We start from the raw sequence: 22,449 nt of genomic DNA on the forward strand, positions 1-22,449 counted from the left end.
GAAGGTAAAAATGCATGGGTGCATTTTCATCCTTTTGAAAAATTAAACAAATTTAATATCTGTAAAAGATGCCTGGTGACAGCTCTAGAGATTAATCTAGTCTACAGACTCTGAAGGACAGCTGTAGCTGAGAAGGTGAAAAATTTGTCCTTGCAGCCCCAGCAATGTCCCCTGGTCTGACCCAAAGTGAGGCCAGCTGGTGTAGAAGATGTGTCTAGTGGATTTATGGTCTTTAATCTTTTTCCTTTGTTGGACCTGCAGAAAGACCTGTCCAGGGAGTCACTCACTGCAGCCTTTGCTTCCTGTCACTCCCCTGACAGCTGAAGTGGAGAATCCCAGCTTTCAGTCAAAGCTGGCTTCTTTACATTTGAGTTCGTAGGAACAATGCCAGCTGTGAGTGATGTGAAGGCTCAGAAAACATGATTAGAAATTAAAATTGCCCTCCCCTCTTTTAATGAGGCAACAGTATGAGGAGTAGCTGGAACAGGGATCTTCCCCTGAGTGTGCACCCAGGTGTTTCTGGCTGCATTTCAGCCCGATTTTTGTTTATGGCTGAGCTGTGCTGGCAGATAAGGTGTGGGCTTCTAATCTGCCTCACTGCAAAATCGGCTGCCTTGGTTTGGAAGGTTGCTGGTAGTAAGATCTTAACTTGTTCCAGCTGTTCTCAAAGCAATCCCTTGTCAGCTCCCCTGGCCTGCAGAAGAGAGTTATGCACTTAATGTACATGTGATGTTAAAAGGATTTAATTAATTTGGTTCAGAAGGTTGCGTGAACGTGCTTAAATTCTGCTTTATGTCCATTCTGAGTAGGTCAAAGGGAGCCAAATCAGATGCTCCTAAAGTGGAAATAAGGCTGTCTGTTCAGGACAGCTGAACCAATTTCATTAAATTGGTGCTTTCTTATTTAAAAAAAAAAAATAAAGACAAGCCTCTTGCTCTGGTTTGGTGTAGATGAGATCCGAGTTAAGGAGGAGTGAAGTGGTGATATGGAATGAAAGCATGCTAAGACCAGTAAGGGAGAGATTAACTGGTTTTGTTTAGGCATGTGCTAAAAACCAAAAACTTGTAGAAGGGCACTGGAGCTTCCCTTTAAAATCTGCAGAGGGCAGCATTGGCCCGCGCTGTGTTCTCCTGGGGTGGCTGCTTCTGACCTTGGACGGTGTCCTGAAATAGATAAAAATATATTTTGGAAGAAGTGAACTCTTAATAATAAAGAAATGTTTTTCCACATGGACTTGGGGAATTTTATATGAGTAATTAGCACTCATAATTTGTGGAGAGAGAGATGGGAGAAAAGGGCCGTGTAAACATTGGTGCCAGAGAAAACTCTGGCAACTTTGTGGTGGAGCCTCAAAATTCATGCCATTTGGTCTACTTTATTGCTCATCATGTGGATGGATTTTGCTAAAAAAAAAAAAAGAGAACAATTAATGCTTTCAGTGAAATGAATTGGGCAAGTGTTTGCACGGAGGAGAAAGAAAAAGTTCTTAAACTTGTTAAAACACAGAAAGACTTCCAATATGTTATGCCCTGCCAGGTACACTCTTGGTATTATTAGAGGTTTCCTACTCAGTTGTGATAAAAGAAGTTTATTTTTGTAAATTTCTCTATAGTTACCACCAGGAATGGCTTTTAGATATATAAGAATAAACAGCAGTTTGTATAGAAAAACCCCTACATCTCTTTTTACATGTATCCATACATTTCACCCAGAAGGTCCACATTGTGGGTTTGAACTCTTATGTTAGCCTGCTACAATGGAGTGGCTTGGATGTAGAAAATTGATTACTTCTGCCTTTTCTACGAACTTTGAAAAGAAAAATCCCTTCTCTGGGATTTCTGTACCTGGAGTTGTGTGGTGACATAACTGAACACTGCCATTGAAGTAAAGTCTGCATCTACATCGCTGTGCATGAAGGAATTTAGCATTTATCCCCACTGGATGAGGTGGCTGTGAAGTACCAGGCATTTTTTGGGACTCAGACTCTGATGACTAGGACGGGCTCTGGGAAGAGTGACCTTCCCCGAGCTCGGGGTGGGGCTGGTGGCAGACTGGGCCAGCACAAGCCTCCGGTGACGGATGGGTGCTGGCTGCTTGGTGGCACGGTGATGTCCCTGCCCGGCAGCCCGGGGGTCTCTGCCACACACCAAAAGGAGCAGGGTGCCACGCTGCCCTGCTGCACACAGCGAGCAGCCCAGCTGGTCAGGCATGAGCTGCAGCAATGTCAGTTTTCAGGAAACACTGCTTTTAAATTGGTTGCAGGGTTTTGATCAGTAAGAGATACATTCTCTGGAGTTATTAGTTTTTCACCTGTTATTGAGAGCTCATATTTGCCGTCATAATTCACACAGTCATTTGTTTCTTTATTTTTAAGAGTAAGTGCATTCCAATAAATTGTGTTCAGAGGTGCAGATAAGAAAATGCCATCACTGAAAATGACATGTTTCATACACAGTTACATTTATTACTCACTTTTGTCAAGCTTCCTACTTAAGAGTTAAAGTTCAACTAAACTTTCCTGGGGTGTAAATCCATGTCAAACTTGGGACCTCAGCTTGGTAACTACAAAAGAAGCATAGTAAACATATTTTCTTTGAAATTGTACATATTTCTCACTATTTATTATTTTACTAAATAAGCAGAATAATAGACATTCCATCTAGGAAAAAAAAATAATTTAAAACTGTGGAATACTGGTGCACGCTACAGCCAAGCAGTGAAAAGAAAGATTTTTAAATTTAGGGTTTATCTGGATTAGTGTGTGATGTTTGCAGTGACAGGTGTTTCCTTTATGCTTTGCCCAAATGTCTGGAAAGTAGTTTGTCATTAAGTGCTACATTCAGTGTGTATCTCAATTTCAGTATAACTGGAGGGTCTCTGGCTTTGTTAGGTCCTTGTTTTCACATCTGACCTCAGCCAGCTGGAGTCTATTGTTTTAAGCGCAATGTAACAGCTGACATAACATAACGGGTATCAAGCCGAAAAACTGAAACAGTGCTGTGAACTCGGGGAAAGGGAGAAGCTGGGAGGAGAGACAGGGGCAAAACTAGCTTCATGATTCCAAGTGGGAGTTGCTGGCTTGTTTTCCCAGGGGGAATTAGCTAGGGAATAATGGGATGAGTCTGTTGAAGTTCTATTTGCAATTGATTACATATGATAGACTACTGAGACAGGTTTGAATTTGCCAGCTGTCACTTGCTGGTGGCTCTTGAATGGCTTTAAGTGGCCCTTGGTAGGCAAAACTGGCATAAACTATGCAGGTGTGGTGTAACTGTGGTGCAGAAAAGCAGCGAGTGCCAGTGCCTAAGAAGAAAGGAGGTTCCAGGAGTTAGAGAGAAAATAACGTAAATTGAGTGTATTAAGAACTTTATTTTGCAATGTTGGGTTAAGTGAGTTCAATTAACTGGCTAAAAACCCAGAATCAACTGGACTTCTTGGTGGCTTTCTTTTTCTTGGCAGTTTCTAAAGTAAACTTCTATGAGTTTATTTTCTAAAAAGCTTCATTATTTTGTTTCTTGACTTCTGTGTTTGACAAGAGCAGAGTGCATCTCGGCACTGAGATCTAACTGCTCTTGGAAGGACAATGAGTAAATGAACATCCTGTTAGAAATTTGACAGGCCATGAAAAAAGTGACAAATATCTGGCTCTGTGCATAAATAGAGAACAACAACATGGGAGAATACTCTTATTTCTTCATATGTATTTATGTATATGCTTCTTTACATATGTATTTATATATAGAATGTTTATTTTTTCATCAATAATTTGAAGAAAAAAGTACTTCTAGCTGGATTTCATTTGTATTGAGTAGAGCCTCTGGCATTTCTGCTCTACAAAGACTTTATTCCATGGCTTTAGAGGAGGGGGTGATGCCTTGCCTTTCAGGGGGGAAAAAAAGGCAAGACTCTATGCTGGGTTTTTTTGTGGTTTTATTTTATTTTTTTTTTTACTTAAATATAAGTATATGTGCAGCGGCAACTAAATTATGTTCTACGTTTTTAAGTGAAGTTTTTATGGCAAGAAACTTGCAGTTGTGCAGTGTGTTTAATTTTGTGTGTATGAGTCGTCATCATGACTTCAGTGGAGCTTCCTGTGTGCATAAATATTAACAGGATCAGGATGTAATAGGAAAGATTTCTTCAACAGAGTCTGCTTGTACTTAGGGGTAACGTAGGAAGCATGAGTTTGATTTATGTAACTGCAAAATGTATTTATCTCACATTTAATGTTTTAAATGTATTTTTATCTAATTTACTTTTATTTTGTTGGTATAAAGAATGTCATCATGACTGAAGCATGAGTTGTGTTAAACTTGTCTTGCACAAAGAGTTTCTAGGATTGCTCCTGTTGTGCTATGAGGCCCAATTCTCAGTATCTTTATCTCAGTAATCAGAAAGGCCTTGTGAAAGTTTTATTAGAGCTGTTGATTCAGTGGCTAGTAGTATTTAGCATGGGCATTTATATTTTATCTCAGCTTATAAAAGAACTTGATTGTGGAGCTGAGAACATGGTGTTTGTGCTGAGCTGCTGGAGAAGTCTCGATAGCACAGAGCGCTGCCACGTGCTGCCTTTTCCTTCCCGTGCTTGTGGCGTGTCCTTTGGCTTGGGAGCAAACAAGGATGGGTGCCCATGTGCCCTGGTAGCCACAGCAGTCAGAGGCTCTGCAGCAGAGTAAGTTCTGTGGGCTTCTGAGTTCCCTCTAGGCACCAAATATTGTGTATATCCCAAATATTGGGATAAATGTTCTAAAACCTCTGTGCTGCTCAGCTGTCCCCGCTGGTCACTGATTTCAGGGACCTGTACCTTTTAGTGCATTGCTTACATCAAGTATTTCCACCTAACCCATGGACCAGGAGCATATTTTTAAGATGTTGGGGAGCCAAGAGCTGTTACTGGCACTCAGAAACAGCCGGACTTTGAAGTACTAACAAAATAACCAAAATCCCTGTTTTCACACCCAGTCTGTGAAAGCAAGCTATGTGCTGCCTCACTTCGATGGTTTCCCTTATGCTAATGACACTGAGGCTGGCCTCTTTTTTTCCTCCAGCATGTTGTTAATATCCTTATTTAGGCACCTTTCAGAGACTCTCCTTTTTGCTGTTGTTGCTGTCAGTTTGACAGGATGTGTTCACACGTGGAACGCATGCAAAGAGGAGTTTACTTACTTGTCCTTTATTCCTCTGCAGCTGTTCCCCAGGTCAAGGTGAGAAAGGGTGTCTGCTGTGGAGGTGGTTTGTCTGTTCCAAGGTTCCCTGCAGCACGGGTGGGTACAATGCATTTAGGTGCTGTTTTGGATGCAGCACTGCAGACCAGTTTTTAGTTGGGTTGCGTGTGTGTGATGACTGACCTCCATCTGGCCCACAGGCAGGGAGCTTGACAGCTACCTTCCAGGAGCTGCTCCAAGTCATTGATTTAGTGTATGGAGCTCAGAATGAGTTATACTCAGTGGCCAAGGCTGGGGGAAAGGGAGGAGAGAAAATTAAATATTTACTAATCTTACTTCTGTAATGCCTTACAAACACGAGTGTGCTTAACCTCGCAGCGTTCTTGGGAGGTGAATATTAGCAGTTTTATGTGTAAAATCGGGTGATCCATGGCTTTTCCACTCTAAGTTGGCTTTGTGAGATAAATCCTTCAGAGAACCTGGGCTGCACTTTCAAGAGGGGGTTTCAGCCTACATAAACTGGCACTGCCACCTGAAGAAATGATCCCGCTGCTCCATTCCTTCTGCCAACACAAGCATTTATGCAGCTCTGTTGTCAATTGCCTTGGAGAACCCAGATGGGTTCAAATTAACCTTTTTTTTGGCCAGATGAGATTGCTTCTTTTGGCAACAGTTATGGCTTAAACTGTTTGTGGAACTGTAGAGTAAGATTTGTTAGCTTTTGATAGTTAAAAGTGTGATGGAAACTTTATCTGCAACACAATTTACAAGCAGACTCATGTGTTATTCTTCTGAGAAAGGACATTATTGTTGTTTCCATTACAGCCCTGCCTGAAAGATTGAGTACAACACCTAGTAGAGTGTGGAGCCACATGCTCTGAAAGATAGCTCCTACCCTCATAGGCCTTGCAGCCCAAACAAAGTGGTTGAAAAGGTAAAGGGAAGGAAGTTCTGAGTGGGCTCTTGCACAGCCAGGCACTGAGGCAGAGAAAACACGACTTCAGATGTCCCAGCTTTGGCCTGATCCAAGCATTCTGGTTCAGTGATGGGCCTAAGCAGTCAAAACACTGTAAAGGAAAATATATTTAACTTCTTGTCTCATTTCTTAACTTAGAACTGTGAAGGTTTTGGGTTGGTGGTTGTTTTTTTTTTGCTCCCAAAAAGCTCAGATTTTGGCCCTTATTTTACACACTGAAGCTCTTGCCTCTCATGTATTGATTTGACTGAATAATGAATTAAGTAGCATTTTATGTTTACTTTTCATCTGTTTTGCTGCAGGACAGCAGGGTTGCAGCCTGACAGCTGATTGAGGACAACTTGGCTTAAGTTTATCCTACAGGTCTAGACCTGCCTGCCATAATCCAGAGCTGGTTACTGAACCCGCCTTGGCAGCTGGGCCATCTCTACAAACAAAAGCTGTTTTGTTCAAACTCAGCTAGAACAGGCAGGGTTGCAGGTAGGTTTGCAGATGCATGTCTCTCTGGAAAATTAAGAAGCAGTCATCTGCTGGCTGTTTGCTGCAGCCCCTGCATGGGATTTACCACTGCCCAGAACTGGACTGGACTGTGTTCACTTTCAGTCTGCTGCAGTGCCCAGCTGCCCCAGAAAGCCTTTTTTATTTTTGCCACCAAAGATGGTTAAACCTGCTGTGGTGGTAACAAAGAGGGCAAAGAGCACTTCCACAACAGCTTACCGTTGTTCAGCTTTGTGGGTGGTAATCTCCAAGATGAGAAGTGCAGGAATGAGCAGCAGGGTGTGGTTGTATCTTCAATCTCTCTCTGTCTTTGAAGTGATGGTGGGCACGTGGTTGCACATGTCAGTCTAACCTAGTCCCACAGGGTATAATTGTACTGTTATGTCATTGTTATTATTAATACAATAACAGGCACATTTGGGGTTGAATTAGTGCAATTTTTTTCATAAAAAGTCAATAAAAAAAAATACCCACATAACCAAGCCCCAACTCCCACATATTTCTACACAGAATACTAAATGTGCATATAGAATAGTCTCAAAACAGCAACTTACTTATAGATTCCTGTGTGTTTCTATATGTATTAATATATATATATAAATTTTAAAATGCTCCTTGGATATGAGTGGGATTTTTCAGCTGCAGTGACACGTGTTTTCATACTCACATGTTAGGATTCAGCTCATTAGTGAAACAGTTAAATATTTAACCACTGTGAGTCATACATACTTTTTAAAAGCAAACAGAGTTGAAAAGGATTTAAAGAAATAATTCTTCCCTTACTCCTAATTTTGAACTGTCTTAGGAAGTTATCTCATCCACAAGGAAAAAATATTCAAGAAAATTAGGGGTAGTGTTCTGACTATATAAATCAACTTTACAATGGTATGTGCTTACAAATACATTTGTAATGCTGTGGGTAAGGTGGAGGTAATAGATCTGGGATCTTGTAGACCTTTTAAGCAGCAGAAGTTTGCAGTGGTAATTGAAATTAATAACTTTGTAAACAGAGACCTATATTTATATTTTGGCAACAGAATTAGGAAACTCCTTGCTACAATGTAGAAAAAAGTGCTTTCAAGTAGTATAGCAATAATGTGAAATTTCTTTTCCTCTTCTTAATTGATTTTGTCAGGTTAATGGCTGATGAGTCAGAGGTGAGAAGCTCAGCCATGCATCAAGTCACACAAAAATGCACACTGTGCCCATTCTGTGGAACAATTCCCAAAACAAACAGGCAGTCTGTCAGTCTTTACTTTGTCAAGGTCAGCAAACCATGGTACTGAAATGCTAGTGAAGACATTAAGAGAAATTCTGATTAAAAGAGTCTCCTGTTTCATGAGTTGATTTGACTTTTGCAAAGCAGCTGAACTCTGGTTTCTAAGTGTTCAGACACAAGGGACTGTTAGCTTTCAAGTCGTAGGCAGCTTCAGTTATTTTGTAGTTTATGTGCAGGGGTGCTTCTGTCTTTAAAACCAAGTCATATCTTCATTTAATGAGCACTCTGGGCTCTGGGCAGCAGGTCAAGGGAGGGATTCTGCCCCTCTGCTGTGCTCTGGTGAGAGCTCACCTGCAGTGCTGCACCCAGCTCTCACCCAGCACAGCAAGGACATGGACTTCTTGGAATGAGTCCAAGAAGATGGTCAGAGCACCTTCCCTAGGAGGAAGAGCTGAGAATTAGCTTTATTTAGTCTGGAAAAGAGAAGGCTTGGGGTGACCTAATTGTGGCCTTCCAGTACCTAAAGGGAGCCTACAGGAAAGATGGAGACTTTTCACAAGAGCATATAATGGCAGGACAAGGAGGAATGGCCTCAAACTGAAAAAAGAGTAGGTTTAGGTTGGATATTAGAAAGAAATTCTTTACTGTGAGGGTGATGAGGCACTGGAACAGGTTGTCCAGAGAAGCTGTGGACATGGGGCTGTGGCTGCCCCATCCCTGGAAGTGTTCAAGGCCAGGCTGGATGGGACTCTGAGCAGCCTGGGATAGTGAAAGGTGTCCCTGCCCATGGCTGGCAGGTTGGAAAGAGATGATCTTTAATCCAACCCAAACCATTCTGTGATTCTATGATCTGTGCCCTAACTGCTGATTTCTTCTGATTTTGTGTAGGCAATTAGCTTTCACTTGGAAAAAAGAGACTAGTGTTTTGTAAATATAGAGGGTAAGGAGTTTTCTTTTGGTCATTTTCTCCCTGAAGTTGACAGTGTCTTTTGTTAGGAAAAGGGAATCAGTGATTATTCAGAAAAATATCCTCTGGCACTTTAAATCTCTATTAAGTAGAGTCAGGTAACGGGGTCTTTTTAATGTAACAGCTCCTCAGCTCTGTAGTTCCTGTAGATTTCCCACAAATGCGTGGATTATTGCTACTTATGTCTGGTAGGGTGAACATCACAAAATAGCAGGTGAAAAGTGGGATATTCTGCTGCTGTGCCTCTTGGAACATAGAATGGAATAAAAGTGCAGGAGGGCATCACAAATAGTCTTGGTGTTAGATGGAGAAACATTGGCTCATTTTGGAGAAAACAAGGAGGCAGGCAGGATAAACATATTTCTGATGACAGTTACCTGCGAAACCTGAATTGTCTGTTCCTTGAAACAGCTGTTTCTTTCTCCTTAAACCTGAATTGTCTGTTCCTTGAAACAGCTGTTTCTTTCTCCTTGCTCCCTAATTTGCTGAGGCATTGATGAAGTTGCTAACAGGTATTTAATTTCTCCTACTATTTAAGGGATGTGTTGAGTTAGAGCTTTTCCACTTAGCAAAACTGTTTTTCTTTAAAGAGTTGGTGGAAGGTGGTGGGTGCTGTCAGTGAAACCTTTCGCGTGAAGGTGGTAAGAAGTGGAGGAAGAAATGTCAGGTGGCTTTGATGGGGGATGAAGTGTCACTTCTGTTTGTCTGTTATCTCTTGGAATAGGAACTTCTTGAGTATTATAATTTCTTAATGAATTGCAAATTTTCTTGGGAAACTGTATCATCTGTTATTCTTTCCATAGCTTGAACTTAAAAATCATTACTGACTGAAGCAGTCTACAAGGCATGGAGGATCCAAATACAGAGAAAGCCAATGTCAATTAAAATTTGGGAGAGCTTGTATTGCCTTCCTGAATGTGCATCTAGGCTCTCACGTGCAGTACAACTTTGCTTGCCTGTTAGCTTTTTGAAATGAAGTGCTTTTTAATCACTTCTATATAAATATTAATCCCAACCCTTATCTTAAAAGACTCCAGGATTCAAGATACTGTGAAGATTTTAAAACAGAAATGAAAATTGAACCAGTATGGGGAATTCTTTACAACTGCTACTGTTTTTCTTACTTATTATTAGTCCTAGATATAAGGCTGAAAACCGTAAGTAAAAATCCTGGGAAATACTTTTGTTTTGTACCTCTTCATTTGTTTTATTTCCTAGTAAAATACTTTTCACCTGCCATGGGAGCAGGAAGAAAAACAATGGCATCTGACTGACCAGCATGGTAGAAGTGATATACAGAACAAAGAAGGCTTCTTATTTGTAATCTCTTAGGTTTTTATTCATCTCAATTCATAACAGTGAAAATCAATAATTTTCAGCTGCTTTGGTAAAGTAGTATTAGGTCAAAATCAAGCAGTTCTTTTAACAAATGAGCTTACTGTAATGTTCCTGGCTGTAAGGCTAAAGTTTCAAAGCAGTGTGCTTTTTACTTTGATTTATTTATTGTCAGTAGCTTATCAGGCCTTTGAATTGTTTGCCGTTGTGGGCAGCCAGAAATCGAACTTTATGTAATACAATCTATCTGCCACTGAGTATCAGTTCCCTAACAATGATGCTAACACATTCAGACTTTAGCATCTGGACCTCACACTGGAGTTTTCAGCCACAAGGTTAGGGTCTAATGTTGCAGTGCTTCCATGTAGTTCCCTTCCTAGCTATTTCCCATCTGTGTGTGGCTGTCCCACTTCCCTAGGGGTCAGCCACTAGTGCTGCCAATGTCACCAGACAAGGCTTTTCCCAAGAGAAATTTTGTTTAAACTGTATCACATGTTAAACTGTGCCAGACTACTGGATTCATTGTCTTCGCGTCAAAAGTCAGGAAAATGATAGTACAGCAGAAAGCTGTGGGATTATGCTTGAGCATGTCTCTAAGATGAATATATATAGCTTTTTATTTCATGGGCCAAGTCCAAACAAAGCAGTTCTCCGGTCTCCTTTAATGATTTAAAGAAGAAAGGCCAAAGTATGGAAAGATAAGATGTGATTGCAGGAAAGACAAAGAACAACCATTAGAGTCTACAGCTGAGTTCTCACCCTCCCTGACAAAGTCAGTTCTTGAAAAAAAATCTGTAATAGTTAAGGTACTAAGTGTTATTAGAATTTGCAATCTGCCTTCTACTTCCTGCAGAGCCTTTATGGCTCTCAGGCTTTTCTGGGGATGTGCCTTCATGCTTTTCTAGCTGGAGAATACCTTGGAAGGAAGCAGGCAAGCCTGTCCTTGAGCAAGAGAAAAATTCACACCCACCCTGGGCTTCCTGTGAGCTTTGAAGAACGTGCGTCTGTGATTGCTGCACCTATTTCATGTGCTGCTGGGAGTTGGCTGTAAATGAGGGCCCCTTTGTGCTTTGGGCCCAAACAGAGTATGGAGAGTTAAGTATTGAAGGATAAAAGCAGTAGGAGGCTGGACTGCCTGAAGTACACTTCCCCAGATCTGTGCTCATTTTGTAAATCACAAATTACCTGTTGGCACTAATGACAGAAGTCCAAACCATCAAACAAACAGGGTATCTCTTCTCATACACCCTCCCTCTGTTTTTTTCTGTGAATTGGCTTCTTAGTTTAGGCATTACTTCAGAAGTTGGAAAGCTCCACTAGAGCCAATGAGCAGGAAGCTTAGCCCAGAGCAATACCTCCTCTGTCTCTTGAGCAAGTAGCAGTGAAGGAATGAAACTTCCCTCAAAACATCTGGCAGAGCTGGGCTGTGCCAGTACACCCTTCCTCCCCCAGGGGAGATGACTGACTGCTAGGGTGGGGCCAGATCAAAAGGAAGGTGCAGGGAAACGGAAACAGGGGTGAAAAGGGATGCCAGAATGTTTAAAACATAGCTGCTGCATCTGTCTAGTGGTCTAGCTCCTGTTTGTGAAATAAATTTCATGAAAGATGCACTTATTTATGTTAGCCTGTGATATGTAGGTCTAGACCAACTGGCATGTTTTAAGAGATTGGGAAAGAAAAGGAGACAGAGATATTTTGCTCGCACTTTTTGCTTTAAGGTAATTTAGTCTAAAAATCTTTGAAGTAAAATAAACATCGCCTTTTAAGTAGCCAAAGGCATTTACTATGTTTGCAAAGACCTTTGCACTTTGCAGTCTGGTTTGAGGAGATTTGGTTTTGTCTAGAAGAAACAAAAATATTTGTGAGCTTGCTTTTGATTCCTGGACTGCTGCTTCTGAGGTGGAATTGTACAAAGCTTCATTTTACTATTACTGCAAAGGAGAGGTACGCTGCTAGTGAAGGGGTCTGGAAAAGCTACATGAGACTCTTTCAGGATTTGCTTTGAAGAATGGTGGGTTGTATTTGTTCCAGTTGCCCTCCCTGTAGTGCTGCTGCTTGGACTGGCACTAAAAGTGGGCTGGATGCAGGTGCTCTTTAGAGAGGTGGCCCTCATGAGCCTGAGCAGGTGGGTCAGGGACTTTCCCTGAAAGTCTCTTTTGTGATCCCACCTGACATTCGGAGCACCTTTCAGATCTTTGAAACATTCACTGATCCTGCACAGTGAAGTCTGTGTTCATCTGGTGTGATTAACTCTACTGGCAGGGATAGATTTATTATTAACAATGGAAACATGACAACCCTTGAAGTCAGATGAAAATAGCATTTTTAACTCATTTTGTTATAATCCTTCCTGCCTGCTGCACCATGAATATATGTGGACTAGACCAGTCCTAAAAATGCATTTGTAAGCCCCAAATGTCAATACCTGCTCCACTGTTAAGTAGATGCCAAGGTTTCACTTCTAATTTAAATGGTGAGCCTACAGATGCTTATTCCCTCCTCAAATGGGAAGGGCTTTTAAATCCAGGTTTGGTACCTACTGGTTATATTTTTCAATGCAATTGAAATAATGTTGTGGCCTTTTGTGGAGTTTTGTAATTCACAAAATTATTGATCTTTTCCAATTCATTGCAGCATTGCTGCTGATTCACAGCAAAGAACTCTGTTTTCGTCTTACTGCACAATAAATGTGTAAAAGGACAGAAAGACGGTGTGATGAACTGGCCACAGCCCCCATTCCTGGGCTTCCCCTGCCTTTCTGGCAGAGAGGAGGCAGAGAATTTGAGTGTGAAGTTCAGCCTTGGAAGAAGGGAGGGGTGGCAGAAAAACTGTTTCAAGATTTGGTTTTATTTCTCATTATCTTGCTCTAATTTGATTGGTTAAAAATGAAACTGATTTCCCCAAGTGGAATCCGTTCTGCCCCACACAGTAACTGGTGATTGATCTCTCCCTGTCCTTATCTCGACCCAAAAGCCTTAGATTTTCTCTCTCCTGAGTGATAGAGTGGCTCTGATGGGCACCTGGTGTCCAGCCAGGGTGAAAACCACCTCTATAAAAGGTGTACACTCCTATGTAATAAAGTTAGAAAACACCTTGAAGTGTGAGAATGTGATTCTGGCAAACAGATAAATACACCAGATTAAAAACTAAACCAACCCCTCTTAAAAGGCTTGACCTTAAGAAAACAAGCCACACAGAAGCCAACAAAACCTATTCTGATGTGAAATGCTCGATTTTCTGGTAATAAAATACTAAAGTAAAAATTTTAAATGTATTCAAATAGCTTTTGCCAAATAGCAACAACATGCATGAGTTTTTCTACTGTCCTCTGAATTATTTATCAGGGAAAATACTTAGATCCTGTTTTTGCCACTAAATCTTTCAAAAAAGAAAAGAAAACACACAGGAAAGGTTTGTGTACATGAAAATTTTGCTTGTTTATATTGTTAGAGCTTGATTTTGCTCTTTGAATGTAAGGTTATGTTTAAAAGTTGCATTCTTCTGGCATCTACTGAGGTTATGTTCTTCAGAACTCTTTATATGGGCTAAAATAAGCACAAGTAGTTAAACAAATATGGTACAGTGAAAGCAAATGCTTTGATCAAGTATTGTTGACAAATGTACTGTTACAGAAAGCTTTAAATAACATGTTTTATTTCTGTCTTGCTGTAGTGCATGGCATTAGATGAATCAAAACAGGTGGATTTTAAAAGTTATATGTATGTTTTAGATCATGGTGGTTAATCAAGAATTAGAGTAATGCAATGTGTCTGTCTTCTAGTAAGTGCATTTAAAAACACATTCGGCAATAAATACATCATTTAGGTACACAACCAAATATTAATTTAAGGAAAAGTTCAAGAGAAATTATGACATTGCCTAACTTTTTGCATGTATCTTGCACCTAGCTCCTGATCCCTGTTTGGACAGAGATTTTAGCTTTGGGTGGTGTTTATGGTGTCTGGAGCATCTGTACACTGCAGCCTTCTGCAGGGGAATAGTAAAGACTTCAGATGCAAGAGCCTCAAACTGCAGGTTGTCCTAATATTTGTGAGATACTGTCATGCTGCTTGTCACTTCTACTGCAGTTCTAAGGTCTGCAGTGATTGTTATTCAAAACAGGGTGCCTTTTGGACAGAGAAAGGCATAACTGTTGATTTTAAACACATGGAGGCCTTTACTGTCATATAAATATGTTAAGGAGCTTTCCTGTGCCAAAAACTTAAAGCTATGATCTGCTAGATACAAACTACTTGATGAATTGGCACAAAAAGTGACAAGTTAGCAGTAGCAGCTTTTAAATATTCATTGTGCCACAAAACACAATGCCTAAAAATGAAGAATCTTTCTGAATTTTTGGGGACTTCGAGATCTGAACTGTGTAAATGTGAGAAGGGATTACAAGGTGCTGATTTTCACTGTGGTGGTTTTTTTCCCCCTGAAAAAGAAACTGTTGAACCAGAATCTATGAGATGGTTTCTGTTGAATATCAGTGGAACCAAAAATTCACCTGCTTGTCCCCTGCGTCTGATTTGTTCCCGTAAGAGGTGGGAGACAGTCATCTGCAGTGGTTCCTTGGCTTCTGCAGCTGTTCACAGTCTGAATCATTGGTTTGAGCATTTGTTAGTCTCAGATTAACTTCATGCAATAGAATGAGAAGTCTGTGAAGTGTTGGCATACACTCTTTTCTTTTATCCCTGCTGTTGGACCTGGCAGAAAATCAGTGCATTTACCTCACAGTAGTATGGCAAGGCTCTTTCTTGGTGTGACTTGGTTTATTTTTCATGTTTGTACTTCATAGCTTTCAGGAACCTGAGTGCTGCTTTTGCTTGAAGTTCAAGTATGAGCTCGTGCCAATTAACCTGAGGCTGAGATGTCAGAAGTAGGGCCTCAGTGTGTTTTTTGGAGATGCCCCTCTCCTGAACACATTTATAGATAAAACCAAGGGGGTTCCAGCTGAGAGCAGAAAGCTGAGGTGGAAAAAATGCAGGCCTAATTGTATTTCTGAAATTAAACACAAGCTTCTAAAATCTCTAAAAAGCATGGGTGCATCTTTCTGATGGATGTGTCAGTTGACAGATGTCTTGTCACCACCATCTCTCTGACAGTTAATGCTTAAACAAATCCAGCTTTTTTACAGGTGTGCAAATTTTGCTCATAGTGCTTATCGGTCTGGAAGATAAGATAGGACTTCCTAAACCACTGAAATATTTCAAAGTGAAGACTTTTTCTCAGGATATAATGCTTATTATAGCTGTTGTGTAACTATATCAGAAAAACACTATTAAAAATATTGTGCCTTGTTATGCACCCCATAATTTCAGGGTCCTAAGCATCTTAAGGAGAGCTGATGAACTTGCTTGTTTTTCTGATTTAAATGAAGTATTGTGTTTTCAAAGCACGATGAAACAAACAGATTTGATACCTCATTCTTCTTTGTTGGATGCAGATGTATTTTATTGAATATACACAGCTCTGTACTGCCACTGCAGTGCAGTGTCTGTGTTGTACATTTTGAAAGAAGGATAGATGTGGCTGTGATGTAGTGTCCAAATATCATTTCATCATGGCATTTTTCTAGCAAAATTGCCTTGAAATAAAACAAAAAAAAAAAAAGAAAAGAAAATCTGTGGAATATGTGTGCCCTAATCATCTCTGGAAAGACTAGCTTTTGGAGTTTAAGTGAAAACCCCTCCAAAAGTGGGAAGCCCCAAGGTCTAGTTGCATCAGTGGTGTACTTGGGGGTTCATTGAAAGCCTTTTTTAGTGTCATGCAGACTGAGTGCTTTCTCTTCTTTATTTCTTGACATTTTGTCAGAGCTTAAGTGATCTTTGGTCTCAAGCATCCATCTGTAATCCTTAGCTATGGCAGAGATGTGGGGGCAGCTACCTGAATGTAATGAGCAAAGTCACCATGAAGTGGAAATTGCAGTGTAGATAAGGTCTAGGGAAATTAGGTTTAAATGAAGAAAGCAATAAGATGTAATCTCCCAGGAGGTCTGAAAGGAAATCAGATTGCACCACCTGATTTAGGGAGGAAACACTGATTTTTGCTGATGCAGTTTTTCTGCTTTTACTTATCCTGCATGTCACCATGCAATCATTGTGTCTGTTACTGCAACACTAAGGAAAAAAGATGTGTAAATGTTTTTTGTTGATAAAGCCCCACATGTAAGTCCCTGTGTGCCTACACATTCTTTGTTACAGCACTGTCCCTCAGCACAAACCACAGGGTGGCTGTTACATTGATTGGTTAAACTCCTGAAATGTTCTTCTTGGAGTGCCCAGCACTATAGACTGTCCCTCAGCAAAAACGAGAGACATTTTCCTCACTTGCAATTTAAAACAGGAAAAATGTGCACCCCTGTTCTTCAGTAGAATGCAAGGGAAAATGTTGTTAGGGATCTTGTGGGCAGCCTGAGATTTTTGGAGTTTTTTTCCCTCTCAGCTAATTTTGGAGGACCAGGAATGCTTGCCTCCTCCTCTGTAGTTTCTTTGTTATCCTAACTCTTTGTTTAACCCTTAAAGCAGGTTAATGCCTTTCAGCTTCACCTTGTCTGATACCTGAACTGGAGACACAACAAGCCCTCTGCTAAATGTACCTGGTGATGCTGTCTGGTAGGGGAAGGCCAGGAGGAGACTGGCTGCTCTCTGTGTCCTGCTGTAGGCTGAGCATGCCCTTATTGTTATTTCTGGATGTGCTGATTCAGCGTGGCAGCAGTGTGTAATATATACAAAATATGAGTGGCTACATATGTCAGATTAAAAAGTAAACAGGTCAGAGCGCGTCCTCTGATGTGTATTTATAGCACACTGACATCAGCAGGAGTTATGTACATCTGAAGGCAGATTCAGCCTGTGCAGTAAGTGCAGAAAAGCGTGCCTCAAGCCGAAGCAGCGGAGGCTGCGTATCGCATGTTTCAATGAACATCACTTATAACTGTCCTTATATATACCCTACTTACATTGTATATCTAACCTCATGATTAGAGCCTGTTAGGTATAAATGTGGTGACAAGCTGTACCTTTCTGGAGTTGCTTAAGAGTTACAAATAGGCATGACTGAGTAGTTGAAGGACATTGAATTAAACATGCTTGAATTAATAGGGTAATGATTGGTGCTGCTCAGAGCTATAAAATAAACACTAGCTGGAGCTCTGTGCTATGTGGCAACCAGATCGAGCCATGGGGTTGCTGAAGTATTCTAAAATGACTCAAACTTTGTTAAGTGAGAGAGATAATCCGAAGAAAGCTCTCTACGTAGGCTCCCTGTGCAGTTAATGTTTTAAACCCCCCTTTGGCTTGTTGTTATGACTTCAAAGATACTCTAAAGCCTTTGTTAAATTGATCATTAACTCTGCAATGTTATAATTAGACATTTGAACTTGGCTGCATTCAAAAAGAAAAGGCAAGAATGAAAATCCCGACCCGCGTTGTTTCTCTGCAGCTCATCAGCGTGGTCAGAGAAGGATTAAAGTTCCACAGGAGTTAAAAAGCAATGGGGATTGAAGGCATTAACCAGCCTTGCAGGATTGATAGGGAGCCATTAATCCACTAAGTTTTTCTTTGAAAGTATGGAGCGAGAATAATGTCAGGAACCTGAAATGGGTTTCTGCTGGAGATTTAAGTTTAAGCTCATAAACCATTCTGATGGGAATGTCGGGCTGGAAGCGTGCGTTGGGGAATCCTTAAGCTGGCAGCCCAGCAATTGAGCACGCTGCGGCCCTCAGCTGAGGGCTGCCCCGGGCCGTCCCAGGGCTGCAGACCCGGCACAGGAAGCCCCGGAGGCGGCTTGGAACAATAGCAGCGAGCCCCAGCAGCGGCTGGGAGCATTGAGGGTGGCTGGAGGCTGCGGCTAAAGTTTATGAGGTCTGGGGCTGGGAGAAGCTCAGCCCTACGTCTCCCACTTTCTTTGCTCGGTGTCTCCTGATGGAGCACAAGTCGAGACAACAGCTGGTAGCTACCATAAGCCCGGCTGCAGAGTGGATGGGAAAACCTGTCTCCATAGTAACAGAGCAGGCATTGCATGTGCTGCTCCTGCTGGATCTGCGGAGTAGCTGGCTCAAGACATCTGGTCAGTGTAGCCAATTCTCTGGGGAAATTAGCTCATTTCATCTGATAGTAACCACAGAAACTTTTGACTTGGTTTAATAGTATGATGCTGAATGTGAGATAGAATCAACTGGTTCAGCAGTTTTGAAAGTCAAAGATTATCTAACTACTTTAAGATAAATATTTTGGTAAGGAAGGCTATTGCTCGTGCTCATTACCCCATCTCCCGCTCTTCCCTGTGGTGATGTTTCTGTCTAATAGGAGGCGATTCTTCAGTGTGGGGTGGATTTTATGAATTCAAAGATAGTTTTCTCTTTCTAAATATTTACTTCTTCTGCTTACAAGAGCTCTTTTTATTATACAGTGAGCCATCTATGCCTTTCATCTTAGGGAAGGTCTATATAGTGTGAGATAATGTCTGTGTTAACACACTATGGCCTGTACTCTAAAAAAGTTCACTCCCCACCCGCAAACTCTTACACTTTTTCAAAAGGAATTTCTGAACAGTTCTGCAGCTACAAATAAACCTCAAAATAACTGTTGAATATGTGTCAAAGTCTTGAGCTATTTAACATCAATTAAAACAATTACAGATCATAATCTTGCATACAATACAGGAAAATTCCCAACTGATTTTTGTGGAACAAACTTTGCATCCAATAGCCAGAGACTATACTGAGGCTATGGTGGTTGGGTATGTTGGCTGTTGTTTTCCTGTTTACCATAAAATTTATCAGCTCATACTATCTGTGTAACACGCAGAAATTTGGAGGAAATTGAAGCATGGAAACTTCTTTTTCCATTTGCACATTAGAACATTGTTGCATATTTTTCATATGCCAATAAATTATTGTAGTGGATGATAGCTTTTCTGGAAGAATAATGCATGCAGAAAATTGTCTTTGAAGCAGCTCAAGAGGAACATCCTAGATGTGTGAGGCACAAAGAAATGCTAGATCTTCCACCACCCACACCCACTCCTGGTTACAAATATTTGAGCTCAGTGGGTTGTTGTGACCGTCGTGATCTAGAAAATGAAAATGTGTGGGCAGGCATGAACCGTATGTCTCTGTTTATGGAAGACCAGCAGAGCTGTCAGTCTTTGAGAATCCCTACCCATGATTTCTGCTTGAGCACGTGGGGTTGAATAAGAGAAGTGTGTTCAGCTCTGCTGGACAAGAGCAGTAAATGATTTTATGGGGAATAAGAGCTGCTAGCTGTCGTTGTTCTTAAGAAGGATCTAAAGCGCATCTAAAGGCCTTAACAGAAATGTGAGAAATGATTATAATAAAGAAAGGGGCCTGAGCTTCCCCAATCAGACAAGTGCAGCAGATGTTCATGGGCCCCAGGTGGGCTATATAGATGTTAATAAACCAGATGAGCTGAAATCAGTTAATGAAAGAAGTTTAATCAATCTGAGTTGATTCGAGAAGTGACTGGCTACCTGATGAATGCATGTACCTTATTGAATGAAGATTCTTTGGTTTTCTTTGTCTGCTGAGCTCATGCTCTGATGAACCAAGAGTTACAGCTCTCTGTGGAGTTAAACCATTGAAAGAGGGTGTCAGATTTTTTTTTTTCCCCCAAATCCATTTATTTCCTACCTAGAAACAGTCATGTAACAATGTGAAGTAGCTTGTGGGTGAGTGGTGGTAAAGATGACGTGAAGAAAGGCTTTCCTTTTCCACTCAGGACTTTATACTGACTTTAATAGCAATAGAACTGTCCTTGAAACTGAAAAACAAACCTCTTGGTTTCATAGTTTTAAGTTTCTGGCTACAGGAATCAATAATAAAAAATTCTACATAGTCAGAGAAAAATTATATTAATATAGAAAGACTTAAGGTGTGAGGATGCTTTGGGGGTCTCAGTGTGGGTGGTTGTTTGCCTTTCTGCATTTTGTTTTCTTGTTCTTATGAAGCCAAATGGCTTTGGTTGAAACTTGCAATAAGTCTTCCTGAAGCTGGATGTTGATAAAAATTAGGGAATTCCGGTCAGTGTGGTTATTAACATGAAATCTTTCCTCTCAGGTTATAGAGAGGGTATTTCTTTTCCACTGGGCTCCTTATTTTTACAAGATTTTCAGGAAGTTTAAATCTCCTCTGACATGTCTGGTCTTCTGATCTGTCCAACTCATGGATTTGGGAGTTTTGAGAGGGAAACCGGAGGTAGACAAGGTAATCACGTGGACCTCTCTAGGGAGACCAGCCCAAAAATAGAGAACCCACACAAACGTCTCTCTCAAGCAAGAACTGATAGTAAATTTCCTCAGTAAACTTCCTCTGCTTTTTATACTGTTGGTCCAAGCTAAGTTCAAAGCAGTTCTTCTAGGATGACTGGGTTTTTTTGCAGCTTTTAGCTATTAGTTAAGTAAAGTAGTGTAAGATAGTCATATATGCTGTCCCTTCATGAAAAAGGGTGTAGGTACTCCTGAAATCATAGCTGCTTACATCTCAACGTGCCTAGGGCATTTGACATAATTTCCCTTTGTACATCCCTATTTCTCTCCCTTAACTGGAGAAAAAGGGATGCATTTTTACCTTGTTCAAGTACTCAGAGTTTGCAGTCCCCATGTGGTCACTTTCTAGCCCAGCAGTTAATGCCAATTTCATTAATCAGTATAAATATTAATGTTGCTTGCATAATTGTTTCATAGTTATGAACATGCTTGAAAACACATCACATATGGTTGCAGAGGTTTTTGAGAGTTTAGCCGTCATTTGGAGTATGGTACAATTGCATTTCTGATGCCTGGCTACATGCTGGTGTTTTGTTCTGTGTTTTCCTTTCAGGAAGCATAAATTGTTGATTATGTGGCTCAGTACTCAGATATAAGTGGTGTAAGGGTGTAATCTTCCCTTTTCAACAGGTGGGTTCAACTGTGCTTGTCTGTTACAGATTGCAGCTTTCTTCAGTGGTCATCCTGTTGATTTGGATCAAAATTAAATAAAAAATAAATTGTTAGAGAGTGAAGAGGTGTCAGAAATCAGATCTGTGTATGTACCATGGGCAGCTTAGTGTTAAAGCCTCAAGACTGAAGTCTAATCCCAAAACAAAATGTCAGAAGTATTCTTCCTGCCAAAACTCTGAATAGCTTCTTTTATCACTGGGTCCTGTGATTGTGTTGGCTCACAGGTGGAGTTGCACAATGTACTGAGCAGCAGTAAAGAAGGACAACCTGAGCACAAGAAGAGCTTCTCAACTCCTGAAGAGGAATAAATACTTCAGTGGGGTTCCTTTGAGCCTGAGTTCTGACTGAATTATCTTTGTATTTATTTTAACAGTAAAACAAGTTGAAGGTTGAAAGAAAACCAACCTGCTTTCCCTGTTTTAAAGAGTAGAAAGAACCACAGAACATGAAGTGAAGTTAAAAGGAACTCCTTGAATGTTGTCAAGGATTCCAGAAGTACTCTTTAATTGCTGCTAAAGCCAATGTGGCTGGAATTTCTGTGGAAAACAACAGTGCAGTAGTCAGTTAGTACACAATTACCTCCACTTTGAAATAGATTCCCCTTCCCCAAGCTTATTCACCCTGTTCTCTATGTTAAAAAAATATAAATCCACGTTTAATCTTGCACTTAACATTGAAACATTCAAAGATGATTTCTCATAGCAGTGTGAGGAATTGCAGAGTGGTAACTGTTTGGTGTTGCTCTGAGAACTGATTGCTCGTTCTACCACCACCATTGTTTGCTGTCGTTTTGAAGCTAAAAACTAATCTAATTCAGTTCCATGAGCCTGAAATTAATTCACAAAGTGTCTAAAAGGAGAGCTTTCTTAGTGTTTTTCAGAGTAAATTAGCACCCAAGACATAGCCCATGACTTCGTAGCATGAAATACCCATTACTATTACTCAAAGGATGTGAAACCACATAAAGGATTGCCAGAAAGTTTCTACCACATTTAGAGCGCCGTAAAGCTTGATGTTTAAATAGGCACAACGTTTCTGGCTCTATCAGTGTGCCATTTGGGACAAGTAATGTGGTACATGGTAGGAGAATTCTCTGGTACAACATGCTAAGGGTAGATTTCTAATGAGGAAAGCTTTATTGTTGGACTTACTAAAAACATCCACTCCTGTCATCAGCTTTGCTATCCTAAGTGCAATAGCTTATAAATATTCAAATACCCAGTTATGGGACACAGCTGTGAAGTACTTTACATATCTAGAAGCTTTCCTTTAGCCATCCAGCTGATGAGGAAATGCACATTGCACACAAGGCAGTCCCTTTCTAGTG

At 40.7% G+C, this 22,449-nt stretch overlaps 1 protein-coding gene and 1 long non-coding RNA gene across 5 annotated transcripts in view; both read left to right on the forward strand.

The window, feature by feature from the left end:
* KCNQ1 (potassium voltage-gated channel subfamily Q member 1) overlaps positions 1-22,449 on the forward strand; it is a 331,377-nt gene that overhangs the window by 44,612 nt on the left and 264,316 nt on the right. The window lies entirely within an intron of this gene.
* On the forward strand, positions 5,989-21,916 carry LOC135303439 (uncharacterized). Its single transcript, XR_010364918.1, has 3 exons — positions 5,989-6,099; positions 6,444-6,621; positions 21,110-21,916. It is a non-coding gene; the product is annotated as an uncharacterized LOC135303439 (long non-coding RNA).

This window comes from Passer domesticus, chromosome 6, assembly GCF_036417665.1.
Source record: "Passer domesticus isolate bPasDom1 chromosome 6, bPasDom1.hap1, whole genome shotgun sequence".
Lineage (NCBI taxonomy): Eukaryota > Metazoa > Chordata > Aves > Passeriformes > Passeridae > Passer > Passer domesticus.